Source organism: Herpailurus yagouaroundi, unplaced genomic scaffold (genome assembly GCF_014898765.1).
Source record: "Herpailurus yagouaroundi ecotype Mexico unplaced genomic scaffold, PumYag 159, whole genome shotgun sequence".
In the NCBI taxonomy this organism is placed as follows: Eukaryota; Metazoa; Chordata; class Mammalia; order Carnivora; family Felidae; genus Herpailurus; species Herpailurus yagouaroundi.
Window position 1 is genome coordinate 55564442 of NW_024412400.1, and position 22703 is coordinate 55587144.

The window sequence follows — 22703 nt, forward strand, 5'->3', positions numbered from 1 at the left end:
TGACTATATTTTATTTCTGAATGTCACTGCCCTTTTTTTATCAACAGATGATGATTTTTTTCTCTCACTAGATTTGTGTCCAGTGAGGAAGGAGATAAAGTTTCACCTCTTTTCCCAGAATGAACAGGGAGGACCTGGGACTTATGACACACATTACTCAGGAGCAGGACTTTGTTCCGGCCTGAGTGGACAAGAAAGGATAAATAGAGCAACATCAACCATGAAAAACAAACAACAACATGTGTTCCTATGAACCCATGTTTGAGTCATGAAATGAGAATACTGTAAAGGGAACGTGCAGGGATGTAACAAATGTGGAGGTGGGGCTTGCTCAGAAGTTCTGTGTTGTTTTCTGTCCATGGGAATAGAATAGGAGTGGCAGAAAGTTAGGCAACTGCAGCGAGAGGTAAGTAGCAGGTGGTTTGGCAGGGTGGAATTTACCTTGCTAATATCACAGAACACGTGATCCTGCACCTAACGAAGGTACTCCAAATTCCTGGATTTTCTCAGTATGATATCTCCCTTTCTAAGCATTAGCTAAAAATGAATCTTCTCTCTTGGGGGATTAAAAAAAACACCCTCCAACACATTTTGGGTTAAATTTACTTCTAAAACATCAGAATCTGGGGCTGAGGAGAAAAGTCAGAAGGATTTGCAATTGATTTGGGGTTAATTCCTTTCTGACTTACTTTGGAACTCTATGTCAGTCACTCAGCTTTTGTGTGTGTGCTTCATATTAGGAACCTGAAAATCTGAGATGTGAAAAAATTATTCTGCCTGCTACAGAAAGAGACACTGAATCTAAAAAGAGACTGTGTCTGTTCTCAGAAGTAGGTTTCCTTTTGGAAGGAACTCAATATGATTTACTCCAAGTTCAAGCCTCCCTTTAATTAAGTAATTCATTTTTAAAAGGAGCAGAGTGATTTCCTTCCAAAGAGTACTATTTGAAAAGGGAGATAAAAAAGTAAATTTACAGTGGAGAAGACTGATTAAGCACTCCCTCAGCCAGTGGATCAAGGCCAACATCAACAGTGATAAATGATGTTAATGGTAGGTATCTATGATATCATGGCATGAAAATGGCACTTTACCTCTGTGTTTTTATCCCAACTCAGTCTAATGATGAGGAAAAACACCAGACAAAATTCCAACAGAGTAGCATGCTGTAGAATATGTACCCCTTAAACTCTCAAGGTCATCAGAAACAAGCTAAGTGTGAAAAACTGTCATAGCTCAAAGGAGCCTATGGAAACACAACAACTAGATGCAACGTGTTATTCTGGGTGGAATCCTGGAAAGGAAAAAAGGATACTAGGTAAAAGCCAAGGAAATACGAGTAACATACTAGCTTTACTGAATAGCATATCAACATTGGCTCATTAATTGTAACACATGTTCATACTAATGTAAGATATTAGTAGGGGAAACTGGGTACAGGGCATGTGGAGACTCTGTACTATCTTCTCAACTTTTCTGTAAGTCTAAAACTGTTCTAAATAATAAAGTCTATTAATTTTTGGAAGGCAAAACAGTAATTAAGAAAGTCTTGAAAGGTCCAGAGTTATCCCTATTCCCTATTCTAAACTCCAATGAACTTAAACTCTGCGCTTCTGGAAACGTTTTCCTAATAACTCTGAACATAGTTAAATCATACCCTTTCATAAAGGAATGGCTTTCAAACATTTTTAAGCAGAATGGAGAGGGAAAGTACATTTACATTGTGATCCAGGGTACACACACACACACACACACACACACACACACACACACACACACCCAGCTACATAACCGAAACAAACATCTCTCAACAATATTACTCTGCAGTGCTTTTTTTTTTTATTCTATTCTCTTTGATTAGCTCTACTGTATTCTATGTTATTCTCTTTGGTGATTGAAAAATACCCCAATTGTGAGCTACACCAATTGGAAAAACCCTCCTTTAAGGCTTAACTCAAGTGCCAGCTTCTCTAAGATGCCTCTGCACTGTCCAATATGGCAGCTACTAGTCACATGTGGCAATTTAAATGTTTAGTGCTCAGTAGCCACATGTGGCTCATGGCTACCATATGGGACAGCATGGATGTAGAACATTTTCATCACTGCAGCAAATTTTATTGGGCAGTGCTATGGATTCTCTCCATCTCTTGCTTGAACTAATGAAATAGCCTACCAACTTATCTCTTTTTCACCTTAAAATCTTCCATCCTGCTGCTGGAATTAACTTTCTAAAATCACAGATTAATTTCTCTGCTTGAAACCCTTCAGTGGCTCTCCATTTCCTATGATATGAAACATTTCTCTGAGGCCCTTCAGAGTTTGATTTCTCTACCTCTCCAGTAGCATCTCTGAACTCTCCTGCTAAATTCCATTTACTCTTAAGCTTCTATGCTTTTGTTCATCTTTTTTTTTTTTTTCTGGAAATGCTCTTGTGCCCTTTCTCTTCTAGACATAATCCTGATTACTTTCATAATCCTAGCTCCCTTCTCTGAAACATATCTCTGAAATAATATTCTCCCTTCTATGAAACATTCCCAAGAGACTACCCTTCCCAAGGGAAATATATTGCTTTCTTTTATGTGTTACTACTAGAGCAGTGTTTTAGCACTTACACCATATTATAATTAGCCATGTACAGTCTGTTTCTCCCCTAGACTATGAGGTCTTTGAGAACTGTGAATATGCCCCAGTCAGCTCTTTATCTCCGCTGTCTGCAATGTGGGATACTTGTATGCTGGCTGATGAGCTGGATGGCTGGATGGATGGCTGACTGGATTGTAAGTGGGGTGAGGGCAGGGATCACACCTGTACTTATTTAATATTTCCACAGCACAATGTGGGGTACATAAAAGGTAGTTATGAATTCTCATTGTCTGCTTTCAGGCAATGAGGTTTAGGCAGATTGTTTTTTATAAATTCAGTACAATCTGTCTTTTTGTAGGAAGGAAAGAAGAAGCTGGTACTAAATTTTTTTCAGTGTAACAAATGCTTTTTTTTTCTTTCCTTCTCATACTGTTAAAAGTTCACAGACTCTGTGGGGAACAAAAAACTACTTGTGAAGTGGTTTTAAAGCCCATTAAAATGGCTTTTACAAGTGCTTACTCTAGGTGAGTAATAATTTAAGATTGGTAGGTAGAAAAATTGTTCTAATAGAAAAAAATCACAGGATGAGAGAACATCTGAAGACCTGAATTCTGTTTCAGCTTTACTGTTTTGTCATCATTCATTCATTAATTCATTCATTTTACTTTGTGTCCTTGAACAAGTTCCAAAATCTTCTGGGTCACAGCTTCTCTGTGTAAAATAAAGATAATTCATAATTGTCTCTAAGTCTGTCTCACTGATATAAAGAACGTAGGGATAGGTTGTGAGCTCTTTAGAAGTCATAGTCATAGTAGTATTTGTTGTTGTTTCTTATGAATTGATACCACTTTAAACTATTTGCAAGATTTTCTTAAGATATAAAGTCAAAGAGTCTTTGTGAAATAACGGTTATCTATAACGGAGTGCTTTGTATATTTTATGGGGAAAAGAAAACCTCAGCCCTTGTGTTTGCTAGTTGGATTGCCTAGTAATGTTTTTGAAAAAATAAAAAATACAACAACACACATATATAGCGATGACCACAAACCACTACTTGAAAGGCACCGCAATCTCCAAGCACATTTTCAAATATCTTGGGCAGGGTTACCACATACCACTGTGTGGGCTGTGCCCTGCCCAACCTTAAGTAATACTTTTTGTCTTGAGGACCTAATCAAAAGCTGCTTCTTTATATGAACATGATTTGATTCACAAAGATACAAAGTTCCTATGATTAATGGCAAAACCTCCTATCATGTCTATGTAAGAATCAGGCATAATAGCAGTTTATTGGCTTCCCGCTTTCCCAGATATCTTGCTCTAAGTTTTCTGTGGATGACGCCAATGTTTTCTGCGCCTCATAGAAAGTTCCATCCTTGCTTAACATTTTCATGTGAATTTCCCTTCCATCTTAGAATACGCTCCAGCCGTCCTTTGGCAACGAATTCTTTATGCTGATACCAGGGTTAATATTGGAAGTCAGACCAGAAGGGATGGATTTGAAAAATTCTCTAGATTCCTCAGAGAGGAAGAAACAAACAATTATAAGTCAAAGGATGTTACCGCTTTGGGCAAAAGTTACTCGAAGTCTTCTACTCTCGTACTTAGAAGTGAGTTACTGAAATAGTACTAAAAGGAAAAAGTCTCACTAACAGTTTAGCCAAGTTGTTGTTGGTACAGTGTTGGTTTGAATCATACACGAAAGCAGAGTGTTTTTGTGGCTATCTGGACCAACTTTATTACCTCCAAATTTAACTGACACTAAATAAAAGCAGAACAATAGAAAACATGTGTTTCCAGTCCAACTCTCAACTGAGACCACTGGGCAGCATGGCATGTATTGAGTAACTGTAATTTCAAAGTAATCCTTATTGTTTGACATTTGCTGACAGATTCCAGAGGGATTTGTGAATTAAGGACACCTGCCTGGGAAAGAAAATTTGGAATTTGACTTTAACAGAAAATTTCAAAATAATTTAAGAAATAAACTATTCATACTAGACCAGTCTCTATGTTGGGTAGCTATCAAAAAGAAGATAAATATTTCAAAACTAAAATAGAGCAGGAAGTACATTAATGTTGAGTAGATCAATAAGAAGAGAAATTTGCACTAGGGGAGATGATATATCTTGTCTTATTCCTGTTGTCCTTTCATTTACTCATATAGAAAAAGAGCAAGTGGGGCACCCGGGTGGGTTAATCGGTTAAATGTCTGACTCTTGGTTTTGGCTCAGGTCATGATCTCATGGTTCACGGGATTGAGCCCCACGTTGGGCTCTGCACTGACAGCATGGAGCCTGCCTGGGATTCTCTTTCTCTCCCTCTCTCTCTCCCTCCCCTCCCCTCTCAAAAATAAAAAAAAACATTAAAAAATAAATAATAACAAAAAGAAAAAGAGCAAGTATGCCTATTTATTTCTGCCAATACTGGAGTGGAGAGTAGGGCTTCTAAGCCAAGTTTTTAACTATAATGTCATTTCTTAAGATGAACCTCTGTATTACTATTTTATTAAAGAAGAAACCCTGTTATCCTATAAAGAAGGAAAGAGGAAAGACTATAGCTTCTGGGTGGCCCTTTCCTTCTGAAGATACTCTTCCCAAGGTCTGCCAAGTTGTTTTCAGAGGTAAAAAGTAAACAGCGTTGCCACACAAACAGTGGCCTTAAAATCATTAAAAATAATTAAGTCATTAAATGTACACCCATATTATTCACAAGAGCCAAAAGGTAGAAGCAACTCAAATGTCCACTGGCAGATTAATGGATGAATAAAATGCAGTATATACGTATAATGGAATATTATTCATCCCCAAAAAGTAAGGAAATTCTGGCACATGCTACCACATGGATGACACTTGAGGACATTATGCCAAGTGAAATAAGCCAGTCACAGCAAGACAAATGTTGTATAATTTCTCTTATAGGAGATATCTAAAGTAGTCAAACTCATAGAAACAAAGTAGAATGGTGGTCTTACCAGGGGCTAGAGGAAGGGGGAAACTGAGAGTTGTTCAATGGGTATGGTTATGTTCAGTTTTGCAAGACGAAAACATTTCAGAAACTGGTTGCACAGCAATGCAAATATACCTAACACTACTGAGCTGTACATTTAAAAATAGTTAAGATAGTAAATTTTTATGTTACGTGTAGTGTATCTTATTGCAACTAATTTTAAATGTCAGGGGCACCTGGATGGCTCATTCTGTTGAGTTTCTGACTCTTGGTTTTGGCTCAGGTCATGATCTCATGGTTCATGAGCTTGAGCCCTGTGTCAGGGTCTGTACTGACAGTGTGGAGCATGCTTAGGATTCTTTCTCTCCCTCTCTCTCTCTGCCTCTCCCCCACCAAAAATAAACTTAAAAAAATTTTAAATGTCAACGAATAACTCTAAACATTATGGAGAACTGAAATTTAAAAATACACTTGGAAACAGTCTGAACAATATATGTTTTTTGTCATTAAAAGTCATTGAGGTTCTCCATTCATAGTGGGGCATGACAAGTTGAGCAAAATCACATAGATGTACTACCAAAGCTGAGTAAGTGAATAACCCCAGATGTCTTCAAATAATAATTGCAAGGTCCCAACAGGGTTCCCTTTTTCTTGACTTGCAGGGTTTAAGAGGAAAATTGGGAACTGCCAAACTACAAAGAAGCTTCTGAGAGGAGGACTGACACATTTAGGTGTATTCTTGGCATCAGTGAAATTCGGCATACAATATACAGAATATAGTACTTGTAGGAACTGTAATTATGATATGCTGATTCGTTTTTGACAATGAGCACTTACGAAGGAGTAAGAGTGGAAAAGTGGTTAAATTGTTTGATTGAAACTTTTCTACTATCATTATAAACCCCTTTCTAGGCAACTGTGTTCCACGCACATCATAACTGTTCTGCCTTTCTCTTTTCTTCCCCAGCTCTTAGCCATAAAACCCACAATTTGGTAAAGGAACTACTTGCTTACTGTTTGTTTCAAAGGACTCTGTTTTCTTAGGAGCTAGAAGTCTGACCATGAAGCCTTTATCCATCCCCACCTATCCTCATTATAATTGATGTTTCATCAGAAACAGAAAGCTTATTTCCGAGGAACAATTTGAGGCCGAAGAAGGCGAGTTACTGCAATACTGATGTGTCAAAATCATACCTGCTGAGCACTTGCTCCCAGAGTTCTGTCAAAGGAAATCTGTTTGCATAGGCAGCTGGGCAACCAAGATACTTCCGACAGTGTTTCCTAACTGTCGTTTTCTTTGCAAATTTATTTATTTTTTTTGATAACACTGAATATTTGCTCATAAAACTTTGTTTTTGTTTATTTTTCTGTTCTTCCTCCTCTGCTTCCTCCTCCTTCTCATTCTTCTGGCTTATTTTTTACTTCTTATCATACTGTCTGGAATGCTCCTGGTGATGAGTTCGGTATTTTTCTTATTTTGGTGACCACTAACACTGAATTTCCATAGGTGTGATTTTTGTGACAGTAGTAATATGGTCTGCTGCCTTTTCACTGCCCTCAACTGAGCTACTTCCGTGTCTCAGTTATTACTGCTTTTAGGCAAATGAGTGGAAAGCCAGGCTGACTCCAAGGGTCATGGAGATTGACATAGCATTGTTGAGCTATCTTCTCTGCCAACCCCCAGATCCAGGGGCATTGCCCTACTGAGTTGGTTGGGATTCTAGGTCAGCTAGTTTCTGGGATAGGAATTGGAGGGGTAAAATGAGAAGGGGAGAAAGGAAAGGCAGGTGTTTATAGAGTTATGTCAAAAAATGTTGTTGCTTTTAGTAAATTAAATTACTCTAATTAGATCTTATGATCTTGTACTTAGAATTGAGTTACTTAAATGACATACTAAAAGAAAAAATTCTCGTTGACAATTGAGCCAAGCAGATTTCTCATTCTCCTTGTATGTGGACATATTATTGCTGGCTTTATTCTCCAGGTGCACGGATGCCTTGTGTGATTCCAGTGAAAAGTGGAGAAGCGCTGAGCTCCACGCTTGTTCTTTTAAATGGGTAACACTTATTTGTTTCCTAAGAACTTTGCTGATGTTCAAGTAAATGTGAGAAGGTTAGCGGCAAGTGGGTACATTAAGAAAAATATTTTCAACTGGCAGATTTTATAACCAATTTAACTATACACCTAAACTGGGTGAGATGAAATGTTCTTTTCCCTCTTTGTATAAATGAGGGCTTGTTGGTCAAGAATACCGGAGGGAATCCCCTAACAGTGGTGGATCCCCAAAAAGATATGTCCACATCTTGGAACTTGTGAATGTGACCTTATTTGGGAAAAGGGTCTTTGTAGCTAAAATTCCAGCAAGGGAGGTACAGAGGAAAAATGTTCCCTAAAGCCGTTGGAGGGAGTGTGGCTCTGTTGACACATTGATTTCAGACTCCTAGCCTCCAGAGCTATCAGAGAATACATTTCTCTTATTTTAAGCCACCAACGTTGTAGTACTTTGTTACCACAGCCCTGGGAAACAAATTAAGAGCTCTTTAAAAACCCTAGAATTTTATAATGTGGAACTCTCTTCAGGGAACAGAAACATTTATTAAGGACCACTGCAGCAGGCACTGGCTAGATGCTTAACTTAAGTGATGAAGGATGAAGAAACTGAGGGCAAAAGTCTCACAGTGACCACACGGGGAGCTGGGTGAGAATCTCACTGAGAGGCAGTGTGGTAAGTATGGAGCTCTGGCTCTGGATCATGTCTGGCTTTGATCCTGGCTAAGTTACCCACTCCAACTCAGTTTCCTCAACTGGAAATTAGAAATCATAATAGAACATCATAAAATTTCTGGTAAGATGAAAACGTGTAAGGTATTAGAATAATACATAAGAAGGGCTAAGTGAACATTAACTGTTAGGATTACTACACACTAGACTACACACTATACACTATACTAATCCTACTAATCATAGCCTTAGCTATGGACACCAGGCATAGACGAAAAGAGAATGAGCTCATCTGTAAGACAAATCATCTGAACTTTATCAGTTATCACATTGGAGGCCACTTTTAGAGAGATTCTTCTCTAGTACATTTATTCAGTTCTGGTGTGGCTGTCAAAAGGAGATAAAAAATATATCACTTCATTTTAAAGATACAAAAACTGAGGGGTGCCTGGGTGGCTCAGTCAGTTAAGCAACTGACTTCGGGTCAGGTCATGATGTCCCGGTTCATGGGTTTGAGCCCCACGTCAGGCTCTGTACTGACAGGTCAGAGCCTGGAGCCTGTTTCGGATTCCGTGTCTCCCTCTCTCTCTGTTCCTCCCCTGCTTGTTCTCTCTCTCTCTCTGTCTCTCAAAAATAAATAACGTTAAAAAAAAAAAAGAAAACTGAAGTTCGTTATCTTTTTGTACCTTGCTCATGGTCTAAAGCCAAGGAGGAAATGACAGTGGGATTCAGTCCTAGGATTCTCTCACTCCAAAGTGGTCTTTCTGTCACACTGCACTTGCTTCCTGTGACAATGCTCTGCACATGCTAATGTCCAAGGAGTGTTTTTTGAATTTTGGAATCAGGCCTCATTATCCATAACTTTAAAGTAATATTGGAACTTCCCAAATTATTTTGAAATGAAGAAATTGTGGCCAACCATTTCAGGATCATCAATCTCTGAAAACATTATGGCAAAGGGAAGGATTAAGAAACAATCAATTTAGAAGATAAATCTATTTCTTTTTGTCCCCACCCCTACTCTTTTTCCCATTTACCATAGATTTCATAAAAGTGGCCAGGCAACTAGTCGAAATCTAGGTTTATTTTTCTTTTCTTACTTTCTTAAAAATTAAAGAAACAGAAGGGAAATGGATGTCCTATTATAAGCACGGATCATCCTCACTTTCACAGTTAACATTTTGGAAAGAAAATGTTTTCATTTTATATTTCTCAATTTGTCCCATCTAGTTATTTAGATACTAAGACATTTACTCCTCTCTTGTATCAAAGGTCTTCAGGATGGGGTGCGGCTCCATTTAAATAAAAGATGAAGGATACTGAAACAGAAGCAGCCTTTAACCAGCAGACCCATAAATAAGAAAGTAGTTGGAGCTATACAGTCCTGACGCTGGCACTTGTACTGAGCTAGCGAGAGGCTCCTCACCTGGAGGTTAAGCACTCAGTGGTGGGTGCATCTATAAACCCCTTAAAATGTTTGCAAATTTTGCATAAACATTTTCTACCTACACTTCAAAGGGGCCTCGATATCTGTAAGCTGAGAACGGCTGCTTCAAGGCCTCATTACTAAAGCTAATTGCCACATTTTATTCCTTTATATTATCTTAAATGCCATTGTAATGTCAAGTGTATAATAAATGTTTGTTGGTTGCTTATGTGAGAACCAGAAGCTCCATGTTATTAAAGATGTCATATTGTTTCAAAAGGGTCAGATTTCTAAAAGGGCGATTCCATGCTCTAATTGGAAGAATTTACCTGCCAGGGAGGGTCCAGATTGGGTTCTTGCCCTTGTGCCTCTGTGGAATGATCCTGTGTGGGTTACTTCTCTTCTCTGGGTTGCTGTTTCTTCATCTGTGAAATAAAGATGGGAATTAACCCAAAGTTGCCTTCAAACTTTAAAACAATTCTGTTCCATGTTGGTGTGCCTGGGTGGCTCAGTTAGTTGTGTGTCCAACTCTTAATTTTGGCTCAGTTCATGATCCCAGGGTCACGGGGTCAAGCCCTGTGAAAGGCTCTGCGCGGAGCATGGAGCCTGCTTGAGATTTTCTCTCTCCCTCCCTCTGCCCCTCTCCTCCACATGCGTATGCTCTCTCTCTCTTTAAAATAAATTTTAAAAAATGAATAAAATCTAAAAATAAATAAGACAATTCTGTTCCGTGTCAAAACAATTCTGTTCCATCCTGCTAAATGATTTGCCACAAAATTCTAGATTGTATTATAAAAACAAGGCATGAAAATTTAGCCATACTTTAAAAATTATTCTTAGAGAAGGTTACAGTTTGAGAACATGCCATTGGCTAGTGACATCTGAATGTACTTGGAGGACTATAAGGTGCCACATTACCACCCATAGCAGGGTTTAGGGGAGGTCCCAACTGGGACAGAGTTAGAGGCTAAGAGGCTTATACCTCTCTTCTATCAGAACAACCGGCTTGTAATCTGCTTTATGTAGTGGGTTTCTGAGCGAGATTTTGTTTGTAGAGAATGTTTTTTGATTTTAATTAGTCTCTGTTGATATCCATGTGGGGGGCAGGGAGGTTGTAGAAAAAGGAAAGAGGTGAAGTTAATTATTGTATTTAAAATCAGGTTTTGAAAAGTCACTGGAAACAGAGTCAGAAGGCCTAAGGCTTGTTTCTTAATTTCTTATTTATTAGCTGTGTCACATTTGGCAAGTCAGACAGTCTTTCTGAATCTTTGTCCTCACATATAGAATGACAAAAGTATCTCATTTACAGGGTAGTTGTAAGAATCATATGAAATGTTTGTGAAAGAGCTTCATAATTGGTAAAGTAACATAAATTTGGGGTTCAAGCCCTGTGTTGGGCTCTATGCTGACAGCTTATAGCCTGGAGCCTGTTTGGGATTCTGTCTCTCTCTCTCTCTCTCCCCCTCCCCCACTCATGCTCTGTCTGTCTGTCTCTCAAAAATAAATAGACATGAAAGCAAGAAAGCAAAAGAAGGAAAGAAAGAGAGAGAGAAAGAAAGGAAGAAAAAGACAATTTGCAGATAAGTCCAAGTTATGGGGTGGAGTTGTAAAATACAGCAGATTACAGAGTTCCAAGTATGGTCAAACTTTGGGGGAAATATAAAGTCGTGTTCTTCAGTTCGAAAAGTCAGTTGGGGGTACCTGGGTGGCTCAGTCAGTTAAGCGTCTGATCCTTGCTTTCAGCTCAGATCATGATCTCACAGTTCGTGGGATCAAGCCCCATGTCAGTCTCCATGCTGACAGTTCAGAGCCTGCTGGGGATTCTCTCTCTCTTCTCTCTCTGCCCCCTCCCCCTGCTCATGTACAGGAGTTCTTGCTCTCAAAATAAATAAATAAACTTAAAAAAAAACCCTGAAAAAAATAGTTACTTGTCCAAGGGTAGGATGGAGGGAAATGTGGCCTATGATCAGTTCAAGTAAAAAACACTAAAGAATTTAAATTGACTTCAAGTTCATTATGAGCCATTAGTGTTGTGGAAAGGTCGGCAAATAAATGTGATCTAATTGTCTCAGTCCATTTGGGCTTTTATAGAATGCCACAATCTGGGTAGCTTATAAACAATAGTGATTTATTTCTTATAGTTCTGGAGACTAAGTCCAAGATCAAGGTGCCAGCATCACTGTCTTTCTGGTGAAGGCCCTCTTCCCGGTTCATAGCTGGCACTTTCTAACATGTCCTTACATGGTGGAAGGGGCAAGAGATCCCTTTGGAGCCTCTTTTATATGATCACTAATCCCATTCATGAGGGGGCTCCATTCTTATGACCTAAGCACCTCTGAAGGGCCCCTACCTCCTAATCACTTTGGGGGTTCCGATTCAACATGGATGTTGGGGAGATACATTCAGACTGCAGTGCCAATATTCTTCTGTATCTACAGAAGTACTGTGCCGTGGATGACAAGAGGGGGCTGCAACTCTTTGCTTTGATTAGCATCTTTTTTCCAGCTGGTATGAGTGGTTACTGCGGCAGGTTGAGCACAGCCAAAGAAAGTTAGATAGAGAACGTCTGGAAGGTTTTCAAGGGCAACATTGAGAGAAGATTTGGAGAGAGAGAAACTTGTGTTTTAAATGTGTTACAGGCTATCATGGAGGTGAAGGTTTGGAATTGTTTTATTGTTTTCAGAGGTGAATCTCAGGAAAAACTTTAAACAATAAGAGCTATTTAAAGGGGAAACGGGGGCGCCTGGGTGGCGCAGTCGGTTAAGCGTCCGACTTCAGCCAGGTCACGACCTCGCGGTCCGTGAGTTCGAGCCCCGCATCGGGCTCTGGGCTGATGGCTCGGAGCCTGGAGCCTGTTTCCGATTCTGTGTCTCCCTCTCTCTCTGCCCCTCCCCCGTTCATGCTCTGTCTCTCTCTGTCCCAAAAATAAATAAACGTTGAAAAAAAAAATAAAAAAAAAATAAATAAAGGGGAAACGATTGCCTGGTTGAAGGAGTGAGATTTCCATTAGGGAAACTGTTCCAGCAGAGACTGAACCACACCTTCTGAGGGTTGTTACCAATCAGCAGGAAGGTTTTAAGAAGAAATTACTAAGATTTCATCAAATCTAAGATCTTATTTCTACAACAGAATTCAATATCCCACTAGAGAATGATTTGCTTCATTAAGTTGTTTTTTTGCCATAACAAAAGTGTGGGTTTTGAAATTGGCAAACTGGAGTTTGCTATTGTACGATATTCAGAATGTTGTTTAACCTCTGGGAACATCGGTTAGGTTGTCAGTAGCACAAAAATGATTATCTCTGCATTGCTGTGAAGGTGATACAACAAACACAACATTGGTAGAGGATGCTTCAGGGAGCTCAGAGAGTAAGGGCTCAGAGAGAATAATTTTTGTCACATTTATTACCTGTTCTTCTTATTTTCTACATGCATCTTATTTCCAGTCCGAAGAGATTCCTTTCAAGTGACTCTACTGGACCCTTCAGAGACATACGAGCTAAGTGGGTCAAATGGTGACTCCCATGAGTCTAGGAGAAAGACTTCACTCCGGAAGTTCACAGGGGTACCATATCACCTCTTTTGTGTTTGCATCAATGTTTGTTTTCTCCTAAATGGAGGAAACCTGTGGAACAACTCCTTTGTCCTAAATTATAACCTGATTTTCCTGCCCTTCGAAACCAGAACTAGGGCTACCTGATTGATTTATTTTCTTTGTTTAAAATTTTAGTCAATAAAATATCTTATTAAAAATTTAAGGACCAAGATCTCCCTTGTGGAGTAAAGTATCTGCAACCTCGAGGAATAAAGAGTTGGTAACTGCAGTATTTGGGTCAGTTATGTATTCTTTCTATGCCTATTTTTTTCCATCAATAAAGCAATTCTAAGCTGATTTTACTTAAAAATGACTCCCCAGTTGATGAGTTAGTAAGGGGCAAGCAGTTTACTATTCTTAACAGAAGATGAAAAACATGACATTCCTCCATGGTTAGGAAAGAGACCGTGTGAATTCTCTCTGACAGAAGTAGAAGGAGGCAGTAAAGACGCTGGGTTTCCATAGGTTGGTCATAGGCCGGCCTTTGGCCTCAGTTAGAAGGTAAGAGGGAACTGTCTATGAGGAGATACTATGATAATTCTGACTAAAGATCTCACACAAAAAGCGGATTATTCGATTTTCAAAAGAAATGAAAAAGATACTATAACACTCTTTAGGTTTATTTATTTATTTAAAAAAATTTTTCATTTATTATTTCTGATAGCATGAGTGAGCACAAGCTGGGGAGGGGCAGAGAGAGAGGGAGATGCAGAATCAGAAGCAGGCTCCACGCTCTGAGCTATCAGCACAGAGCCTGATGCGGGGCTTGAACCCACGAACTGTGAGATCATGATCTAAGCCGAAGACAGATGCTTAACCAATTGAGCCACCCAGGTACCCCACAATCTCTAGGTTTAGATAAGACTCAACTTCAAATTTTGTTTTCACTTTTCTTTCTTCTGCATGAGCAAACATTTATTGATGCCTGTGGGGCATGACATTCTATGAGGCACAAGCATGTTGCAGAACAGGGATGAGCTGGCACTTTGGTCACCTAAAGAAGAGGTCTGGGTGTGAGGACAGTAGAGTTATTATTGCTCCAGAAAAATTGCCATGGAAGTAACATTTTGAGCTTGTTTCCTTCTTTCTTCTGCTAGTCCTTTTAATTTATTTGTTCAATATTCTACTTCTATTAATTCCCAAATTCTCTTTTGTATCTTTTCAGAGATCTGGAACTCAAAATGATCACATTAGCTTGGAATTCCTACTTGACAACCTTTGATCTTCTAATGGAGCTGAAAAGGCAGGGATGCAATGTTTAAATAGCAAACTGTCACCCAGGAAACTACCATTCTATTTTGGTAACAATCGCAGAGAGTATTTATTGAACAACTTATGTCCCAGAACTTTGCTAACCACTTTATATGTATTGCCTTATGTAGTTCGCCTAATAACACTATAATGGAGGCACTATTTCTATAACTGTTTCACAAATGAGGAAACTGAGACACTGGGAAATTTAAAAGCTGGTGCAAAGTCTCACAACTAATGTAGAGAACACAACTCTTAACCACTCTTGCTATACTGTCTCTTTGTGCAAACACCTTTGATCTTAACCTGGCAGATCATTAATCTACATATCCGTCCATCCAATCAACTGTTCATCAAGAGTATGCTGGAGATATAAACTATGAATAAGACTGACACGGTCACTCTCCTCTGGCCACTTTCTACAGAGAGAGAGCGTGCAAGTGAGGGAGAGGGGCAGAGGGAGAGGGATTAAGGAGGCTCCATGGTCAGCAAGGTGCCCGACTCGGGGCTTGAGACCCAGGGATCATGACCTGAGCTGAAATCAAGAGTTGGCCATTCAACTGACTGAACCACCCATGCACCCCAACAGGGATTCTTTTGACTTATTTCTAACTTGACTCTGAACATGCTTAAATTCTTCTCCTGTAAGCCTGAAATAAATGCTCTTTTTTTGACTTAAAAAAAATCAAGTCCCTGCTCTCTTTTAAGCCATTTTCCAAAAGCTCTATTCCAGGAACGCTGCCACACCCATTGTATTTTACTGAACAATGTGTCCTCAGGTATCTTTTAAAACAGGTGACTTGAGTAGAGATTCTGGGACAGTCCAGCTAAGTGGACACTCTGGTTACTTTCCCCCACCTTTTATCAAGTGATCTGTGGGATTCCATGCTCTGTTCTCTAATTTTGAAAGATCTGTTCTCCTTTCACCTTTCCAAGTTGGCCTGAAAATTTTCTTCCCCTCAACCTCTCCCCTACCCTCTCACTCTTCAAAAAGATGTTCACTTTGGGAGAGCAGTTCTTAATTATTTACCACACAGTCCTCTGGCAGACTACAAGAATCCAGGGCAAAGCAAAAGAGAAAGGCAAAAGAAAACCGAAACCCCGGGCTAATGATTTCCTTCAACGAGAATTTTTGTTATCATAAGGCGGTGTTTTATTTAGGTTATAGTTCTTTAGAGCAGGTATTAGCTATGTCTTCCTTGTACCTGCTTGGAATTTGTTGAGGCTAATATTTTCCTTATTGAAACAGCAGCAAATCTAAGGTAGCAAAATACTGCTGATGGGAAGGGGAAACCGAGACTCCCCAGGGGACATCTTCATGGTCTATCTCAGAGACATGTGGCCAAGTTTGTACACAATCTTTATGTTATCTAATTATATAATTTTACTTCCTAGCTTGATGCCACAGTTTAAAACTGCACCTCATTCCCTTCCCTGGTTAATTTTTCTCCAGAGCCCTTTTCTCCGCTCATATGCTATAAAATTCACTTATTATAATAATTATTATTTTTAAATAATTCTTTAAATGGCTGATGTCCCCTCTAGAATTTAAGCTCCTCAAGGGAGCTTAGTTTATTACTCATTCAGGGCCTAGAGTTGTTCTGGCACAGGATAGGTGTACGATAAATATCTGTTGGATAAATGAATTATTAATCCTGATCAAAGTAATATTAATAAATAATAACTGTGATCAAGGTTTTTTTTTTACATATATTTAATTTATAGACAACTGGTTGGACATTTACAATTACAATTATTTTATATAAGTCTTCTAATTGGCAGGGTGCCTGGGTGGCTCAGTCAGTTAAGCGTCTGACTTCAGCTCAGGTCATGATCTCATGGTTCGTGAGTTTGAGCCCTGCGTTGGGCTCTGTGCTGACAGCTCAGAGCCTGGAGCCTGCTTTGGATTCTGTGTCTCCCTCTCTCTCTCTCCTCCTCCCCTGCACATGCTCTGTCTCTCTCTGTTTCTCAGAAGCAAATAAACATTAAAAAAAAAAATTTTTTTTAAATTCTAATTGGCTACAATATTGCAAAAGGACCTCTACAAAACTTTGATGGTCAAAAGTCACATAGAACCCATTTTTATCAGCATGATAGGCTCTTCTAAACATACATGGCATGGGGCGCCTGGGTGGCTCATGTGGTTAAGCGTCTGACTTTTGATTTCAGCTCAGGTCATGATCTCATGTTTCATGAGATCGAGCCCTGTGTCAGGCTGTGCACTGACAGGGCGAAGCCTACTTGGGATTCTCTGTTTCCTTCTCTCTCTGCCTGTCTCCTGTGCATGCGCACTCTCTCTCTCTCAAATAAATAAACACTTAAAAAAGGTAAAAAAATTAAACATACATGGAAGGATCAGTCTGTGCTGATGAGAATGGAAAATCTTGAGTTTTCCTGAAGCAGGCAGACTTACTTGAGTCCCTACAGCTAAGGGTAAGGGTGTGGTTTGTCTGAGTGTACTTATAACTGTTTCTAGCAGCAAGTTGAGGTGCTGCTTATCAGCCACACGAAACTCAGACTCACCAATTTTATATTCTTATTTCTGGACAAAACACTGTCATCCAATTCCATGGTTCTTAGGACCAGATCAGGCAGTCCATTAATTATTTGAGAGCTTCTCCTGTATTTGAGACTGTCCCAATCGCAGGAGATGCTTCCCAGCAGTGACATGTCAGTGTGCTTTGAGGACCCTAGTGGCTGCCCCAGCTCGTCCTTTCCTCCCAAGACTCCTACTTCCGGGCCCAATCTAGTGTGAGCGAGACTGGGCTAATCTGAGTAACAAAGTTCACTTTTGACTGAGATTTAGTAACCTCCTCTCACTTAGTGTGGCCTCTTTCAATAAATGGCCTGAAGAACGGATAAAGGACTAGATTTATCTAGAAGTGGGAGGAACAACTGGCTTCACTGGGCTTAAATTAATAGAGTAGGTTGGTGAGTCCAAAAAGGTAGGGGATTTGCAAGCCAATTCTCTCTAGGCCTGCCTTAATGACATTTGACTTATTTCTTTTTTTTTTTTTTAACGTTTATTTATTTTTGAGACAGAGAGAGACAGAGCATGAACAGGGGAGGGTCAGAGAGAGGGAGACACAGAATCTGAGACAGGCTCCAGACTCTGAGCTGTCAGCACAGAGCCCGACGCGGGGCTTGAACTCACTGACCGTGAGATCATGACCTGAGCCGAAGTTGGCCACTTAACCCACTGAGCCACCCAGGCGCCCCTTGACTTATTTCAAAACAGAGGAAAGCTTGGTGGGTTTGCAAACATACGCAAATCACATAGCCGTGTAACACCTGTGCCACTCTTAATTATGTCATCTATTTCAGTGTGGTCCTTGGGAGAAAGCCTCATATAAACTATACATCTACTGGTACGTGGGGATTCATGAAGTCCAAATTCTAAATCCATCTGTTCTTTTAATATCTTGGCTAGTTTATTAAAAAAAAAAGTCTTATTAACATGTAATTCACCCATTTAATGTATATAATTGAATGGTTTTTAGTATGCTCACAGTTATATAAACATCACCAGTCAATTTTAGACCATTTTCATCACCCCAACAAGATACCTGTATCCTTTAGCAGTTGCCCCCTATTCTTTAAAAAAATTTTTTTTAATGTTTATTTATTTTTGAGAGAGACAGAGACAGGGTGTAAGCGGGGGAGGGACAGAGAGAAAGGGAGACAGAATCCAGAGCAGCCTCCAGGCTCTGAGAAAGCTGTCAGCACAGAGCCTGATGCAGGGCTTGAACTCACAAACTGCGAGATCATGACCTGAGCCGAAGTCGGACACTTAACCAATTGAGCCACCCAGGCGCCCCAGTTGTCCTCTATTCTTTTCCAATTCCACCCTTTGTTTCTGGCTACAGGATTGCCTATTGTGGATATGGAACACAGATGGAATCATACAATATATGGTCTTCTTCCACTTAGCGTAATCTTTTCAATGTTCACCCATGCTGTAACAAGTATCAGTACTTCATTCCTTTTTATTGCTGGATAATATTCCGTTGTTCCATTCTGTACCATACTTTATCCATTTTTCAGTCAATGAACACTTAGATTGTTTTCATTTTGGGCTATTTTGAGTCATGGTGCTGCAAACATTTGTGTATACGTTCTTACGTGGACACACATTCTAATTCTCTTGGATATACAGCTAGGAGTGGAATGGGGCTGGATTATATGGTTACTCTATGTTGAACTTTTTGAGGAGCTACCAAACTACCTGCCATAGCATCTCACCATTTTACATTCCCACCAGCAGTGTATGATGATTCCAATTTCTCTACCTCCTTTCCAACAACTGTTATTATCTGGTTTTTGTTTGTTTGTTTGTTTCTTATTATGGCACTTTGGTTGGTGTGAAATGGTATCTTATGCTTTTGATCTTTGTTTCCCTAATGACTACTGATAGTAAGCACTTTTTCATGTGTTGATTGGCTGTTCGTACGTCCTTTGGAGAAATGTCTATTCAATTCCCTTGCCCATTTTTAAATGGCTTATTTGTCTTTTAGATGTTGAGGTTTTCCTCACAGGCCTTAAGAATCGGGGATAGTTGGAGGAAGAGCCTCAGACCTCTTGCCTGCTCCAGTCTAGAAAAGAACTTTTGCAACACAAAGCTGGGGTGGTAAGATGCCAGCAGCCTGCTTTTCTCAGGGATATACCATAGCCCTAGACTAGGATCCAAGTTGAGAGGGAGTCCTGTGTTCTCAGCGGCACCCATCCAGAGTGGAACATGGTCCCATAGCTGGAGGTGGGCAGGGACTGGGTTGTGGCTCAAATGCCTCACACTCTTGCTGCTCTTATTGAATTTTAGTAGACTGTCTTGAATAAAGTTTTCTTCATCCGTTATATTTCCTCAGGACAATTTCTAGAGACTAACTAGTTGCTGATGTATACTCTTTACCAATTGATGTTTTGCTAAGGAGTGGGTTCATGGAGCTCCTTACACACCATTCTGGAAGTTGAGTTCCATTTGGATAATTTTTTAGAGAAAGTGTTTCACCTTGTATACTTGGTGGTAAAATAGTTTATGCTGACATAGTAGATACAGAATTATGAGGGGCAGTTTTTATAAAAGTATTTGCAAGTTTATAAACAGTGGATTAAGAAAACTGAAGTTGAGGACTGGTTGACTTTTAACTTTGTATCCAAATGTATTTGGTCTGACAAACCATTTTTAATTTATTGCTATTAAATAGTTGAATGGAAATATTTGAACAATGAGGGTGATAGTGCATTTCAGATGAAAGCTTATTGTTGCTCTAGTAATCTGTGTAGAAGGCCATCACCGCCATTGAAATTTATCAAAGTGATGCCTGTTTTTAAAAGCATAGGAATAGTTACAATGTACAAATCAAGTTATGAAAACCTCATTAGTTCTATGCATTAATCTGAAAAGTTCATAGGCAAAAATGACCATACATTTCTTCATTAATTCAAAAGAACTACCACACCACTCTATGTCTTTTTGAAAAACAACTTTCCCAATTTCCCTGATGAATTTATTTGTAGTTTTACGGCTAAGATTTACATTTAATAATTCTTCAAATTCTTTATTGAATCAAGGGCTGATCTCCTATATATTAATCGCCAACCAGTTGAATATCACTTTAGTTGAGACTCTGCTCATATCTAAAACCCTTTTCTTCCTATTCCTCACACCCCCACCTCCATGGTGAAGTTGACTATTCCTTTCTCTTGGGGTTTAGAAGTCTGGTTAGTTATAAATAATCACATCAGCATCTTTGAGAGAATACGTATTGCTTAATAATCGTGAGAAAACGTTAAAATGTATTCCTTATTGGAAATTGGTCACTTTTTGGCCAGTTGGCTTGTGTGTATTACTGCCTAAAGTAGCTTTATGGGCAAAAAAAGTATTGTATAAGAACATAAAACTAGAATACTTAAGAATGAAACCAAGCATCTCCCAATGATTATTTCCCTGAACAGTTACTGAACTACACAAAGATAAATCCTGAAAGTAATTAACGAAGTAATTTTCTCTTCTTTTGGCTGGGGAAGTTTCAGTAATAAAGTTTGGCTTCTGTTGAGTTGAAACCTCTTAGTTTCTAACACAGTTCAAGGCAAATGGAAAAACCCATTCAATCCTTAATTTTTTAATGCAGTTAAATAATAAACTGATAAATTGCATTAAAGCTAGGATTAATTTTTCCCCTGCAAAGGCAGGAATTCTATCTTACTAAATCTGCTTTAGCGTTCAAGCATATATTTTGGAAGATGCTTACCTCCCGGTTGGGTGTATCTCCCTGCGGCTTAGGTGAGCACCCAGGCTTTGGCTCCTCCCCAGCTGCTGCCAGCTTCCCACTGCGCCGGGTGGCTCGGAGCGTCCTGGAGTTAGGTGTTCGGCCCCGCCCTCTGCACTATTGCTAAAACTCCAATTCTGCCAGACTGATTCCGGTGATTAATTATTGACAAAAGGAAAACACTCCCACGCAAACTTGTGTCCAACAGCACTGCTCCCAGCGATTCCTTCCAGAAGAGAATGCCGGCTGCACCACTCCCCTCCCCCCTTGCTCTACGGTCCCAACTTCCCACACGCTGCCACTCTCAGTCCTGGGCGATCAGGCTCGTCCTCGGAGGAATGCAGCCCAGCGACTTCTACATTTTTAAATTTGGTTTTCTGCAGCTCGTTAGCACTTCTCCGGGGACCAGCCTCTCTGGAGGGGGCGCTTTCCGGATGCAGGGGAAGCCGGGGCTCTGAGAGCAACGGAGGAGGCTAAGGCGTCGCTGTCACCTCCGGCTGCTGCAGTAAAACCCCGAGCCGCCGCGCGGATGGGGAGGAGGGGATAGGGAGGTGTCCTCCCCCTCGCTTGGGCTGGGAGCCCCGACACTACCAAAGGGGCACGTCCTTTGGTAGTGGTGGTGGGGGCGGGCTGATAAACAGGAGGCCCAACGTGGGAGCTTTGGGGCTTTAGCCTAAGCCGGCGTTAACCCGACCAGGGGAAGGAAGCCTGCCCAGCATCCATCCATCTGCAGACCTGGGCAAGGGGGCGAAGCTCGGCGGATGCCGCGCAGGACTGCGGAGCGAAACTCGGCAGCAGGCTGAGGAGTGAGCCCGGGGCTCGGGGCCGGGGCGGCAGTCGGCCGAGCAGGCATCCCACTGCATTTGTTTGTCAAAAACCGAGGAAAGTAAACCCGTTTAGCGTCGGCAGCTAATTTTGGTGCCTTTGAACGTGCAAAACGCCTCTCCCCGCCCCACTCCCTCCATCCCGCCACCTTCCCTCCGCCCCTTGGCTGGGAGGTTAATCGTTGAAAAACTGGACTCCCCCGGGGAAACAGATGGAAGGATCGTGCCCGGGGAACTTGTGTGTGCTCACTCACAAGTGAAGAGAATTAATGTGGGCCCGGACTGCGGCAGGAAAGCAAACTGGGGAAAGAGGGCTGGGAGGCGGCTCGCCGGTGCAGACACGCGCGGCGCGGGCTCCCGCGGATCCGGGGCCCGCGTGCCCAGCGCTCGGGCTCCGCTCTCAATTATCTTCCCGAGGAGGCGCGGGACCGGCGAAATGCATCTTCCCTGGGAGCCAGCATCCAGAACACCATCGATCCCTCCTCTACCGAGAGCAAGGTGCTTAGATTTAACGTGGCGGCTGCTTTGCCGAGAGCGCCGAGGCCCTAGAGGCTCCCAGCCCTGATAACTCCGCACCTGAGACGATCTGCCCAAGACCCAGGGGCGTCCGGGGCCCAGAGCCTCCTTTGACTGATGAGCATTTGGGCGACATCTGCCAGTCAGCCCCCAGGGCTTGAGGAGGCACTGCACATGCTCGGCCCGGGCTGGTTGTGCTGGAGCGCGAATTTCAGCTGCTGGCAGGTTTCTGCTCATCTCACAACACACTTCCAGCAGGTTCCAAGCTGCGGGTGCCGCGAAGAGGGAGACTTAACGTTATCGGGCGGGATTTTCTCCACGCAGGAGGGAGTGTGTCCCCAAAGGAAGCTGGAGGTGGTTGGGACCTGGGGAAGGAAACCACTAGGAGGAACTGAGCGCTTTGGAGCCTGTATTGGCCGTTTTTACATGTTACCTTGTCCTTCTCCTGTACGGCATCTAAATATTTGCACCCGTTGCTAGTATTTTTTATTTCATCATCACTGTGTGTTGTTCGCATTCCTAACCTCCCTGCTTTTCCTGACAAACCTCGTTATTTGGGCAGAGCAAGTAAGACTC

General features: G+C 41.0%; 1 protein-coding gene across 1 annotated transcript in view; it reads right to left on the reverse strand.

Annotated features, from left to right (window-relative positions):
- SPTSSB (serine palmitoyltransferase small subunit B) overlaps positions 1-21214 on the reverse strand; it is a 29594-nt gene extending 8380 nt beyond the window's left edge. Inside the window, exons 1-2 of the mRNA XM_040480661.1 lie at positions 20770-21214; positions 10006-10101 (exon numbers count right to left, since the gene is read on the reverse strand). The gene's annotated coding sequence lies outside the window, so the exon portion shown is untranslated. The remainder of the gene's footprint in view (positions 1-10005; positions 10102-20769) is intronic.
- Positions 21215-22703: the final 1489 nt, after the last annotated feature.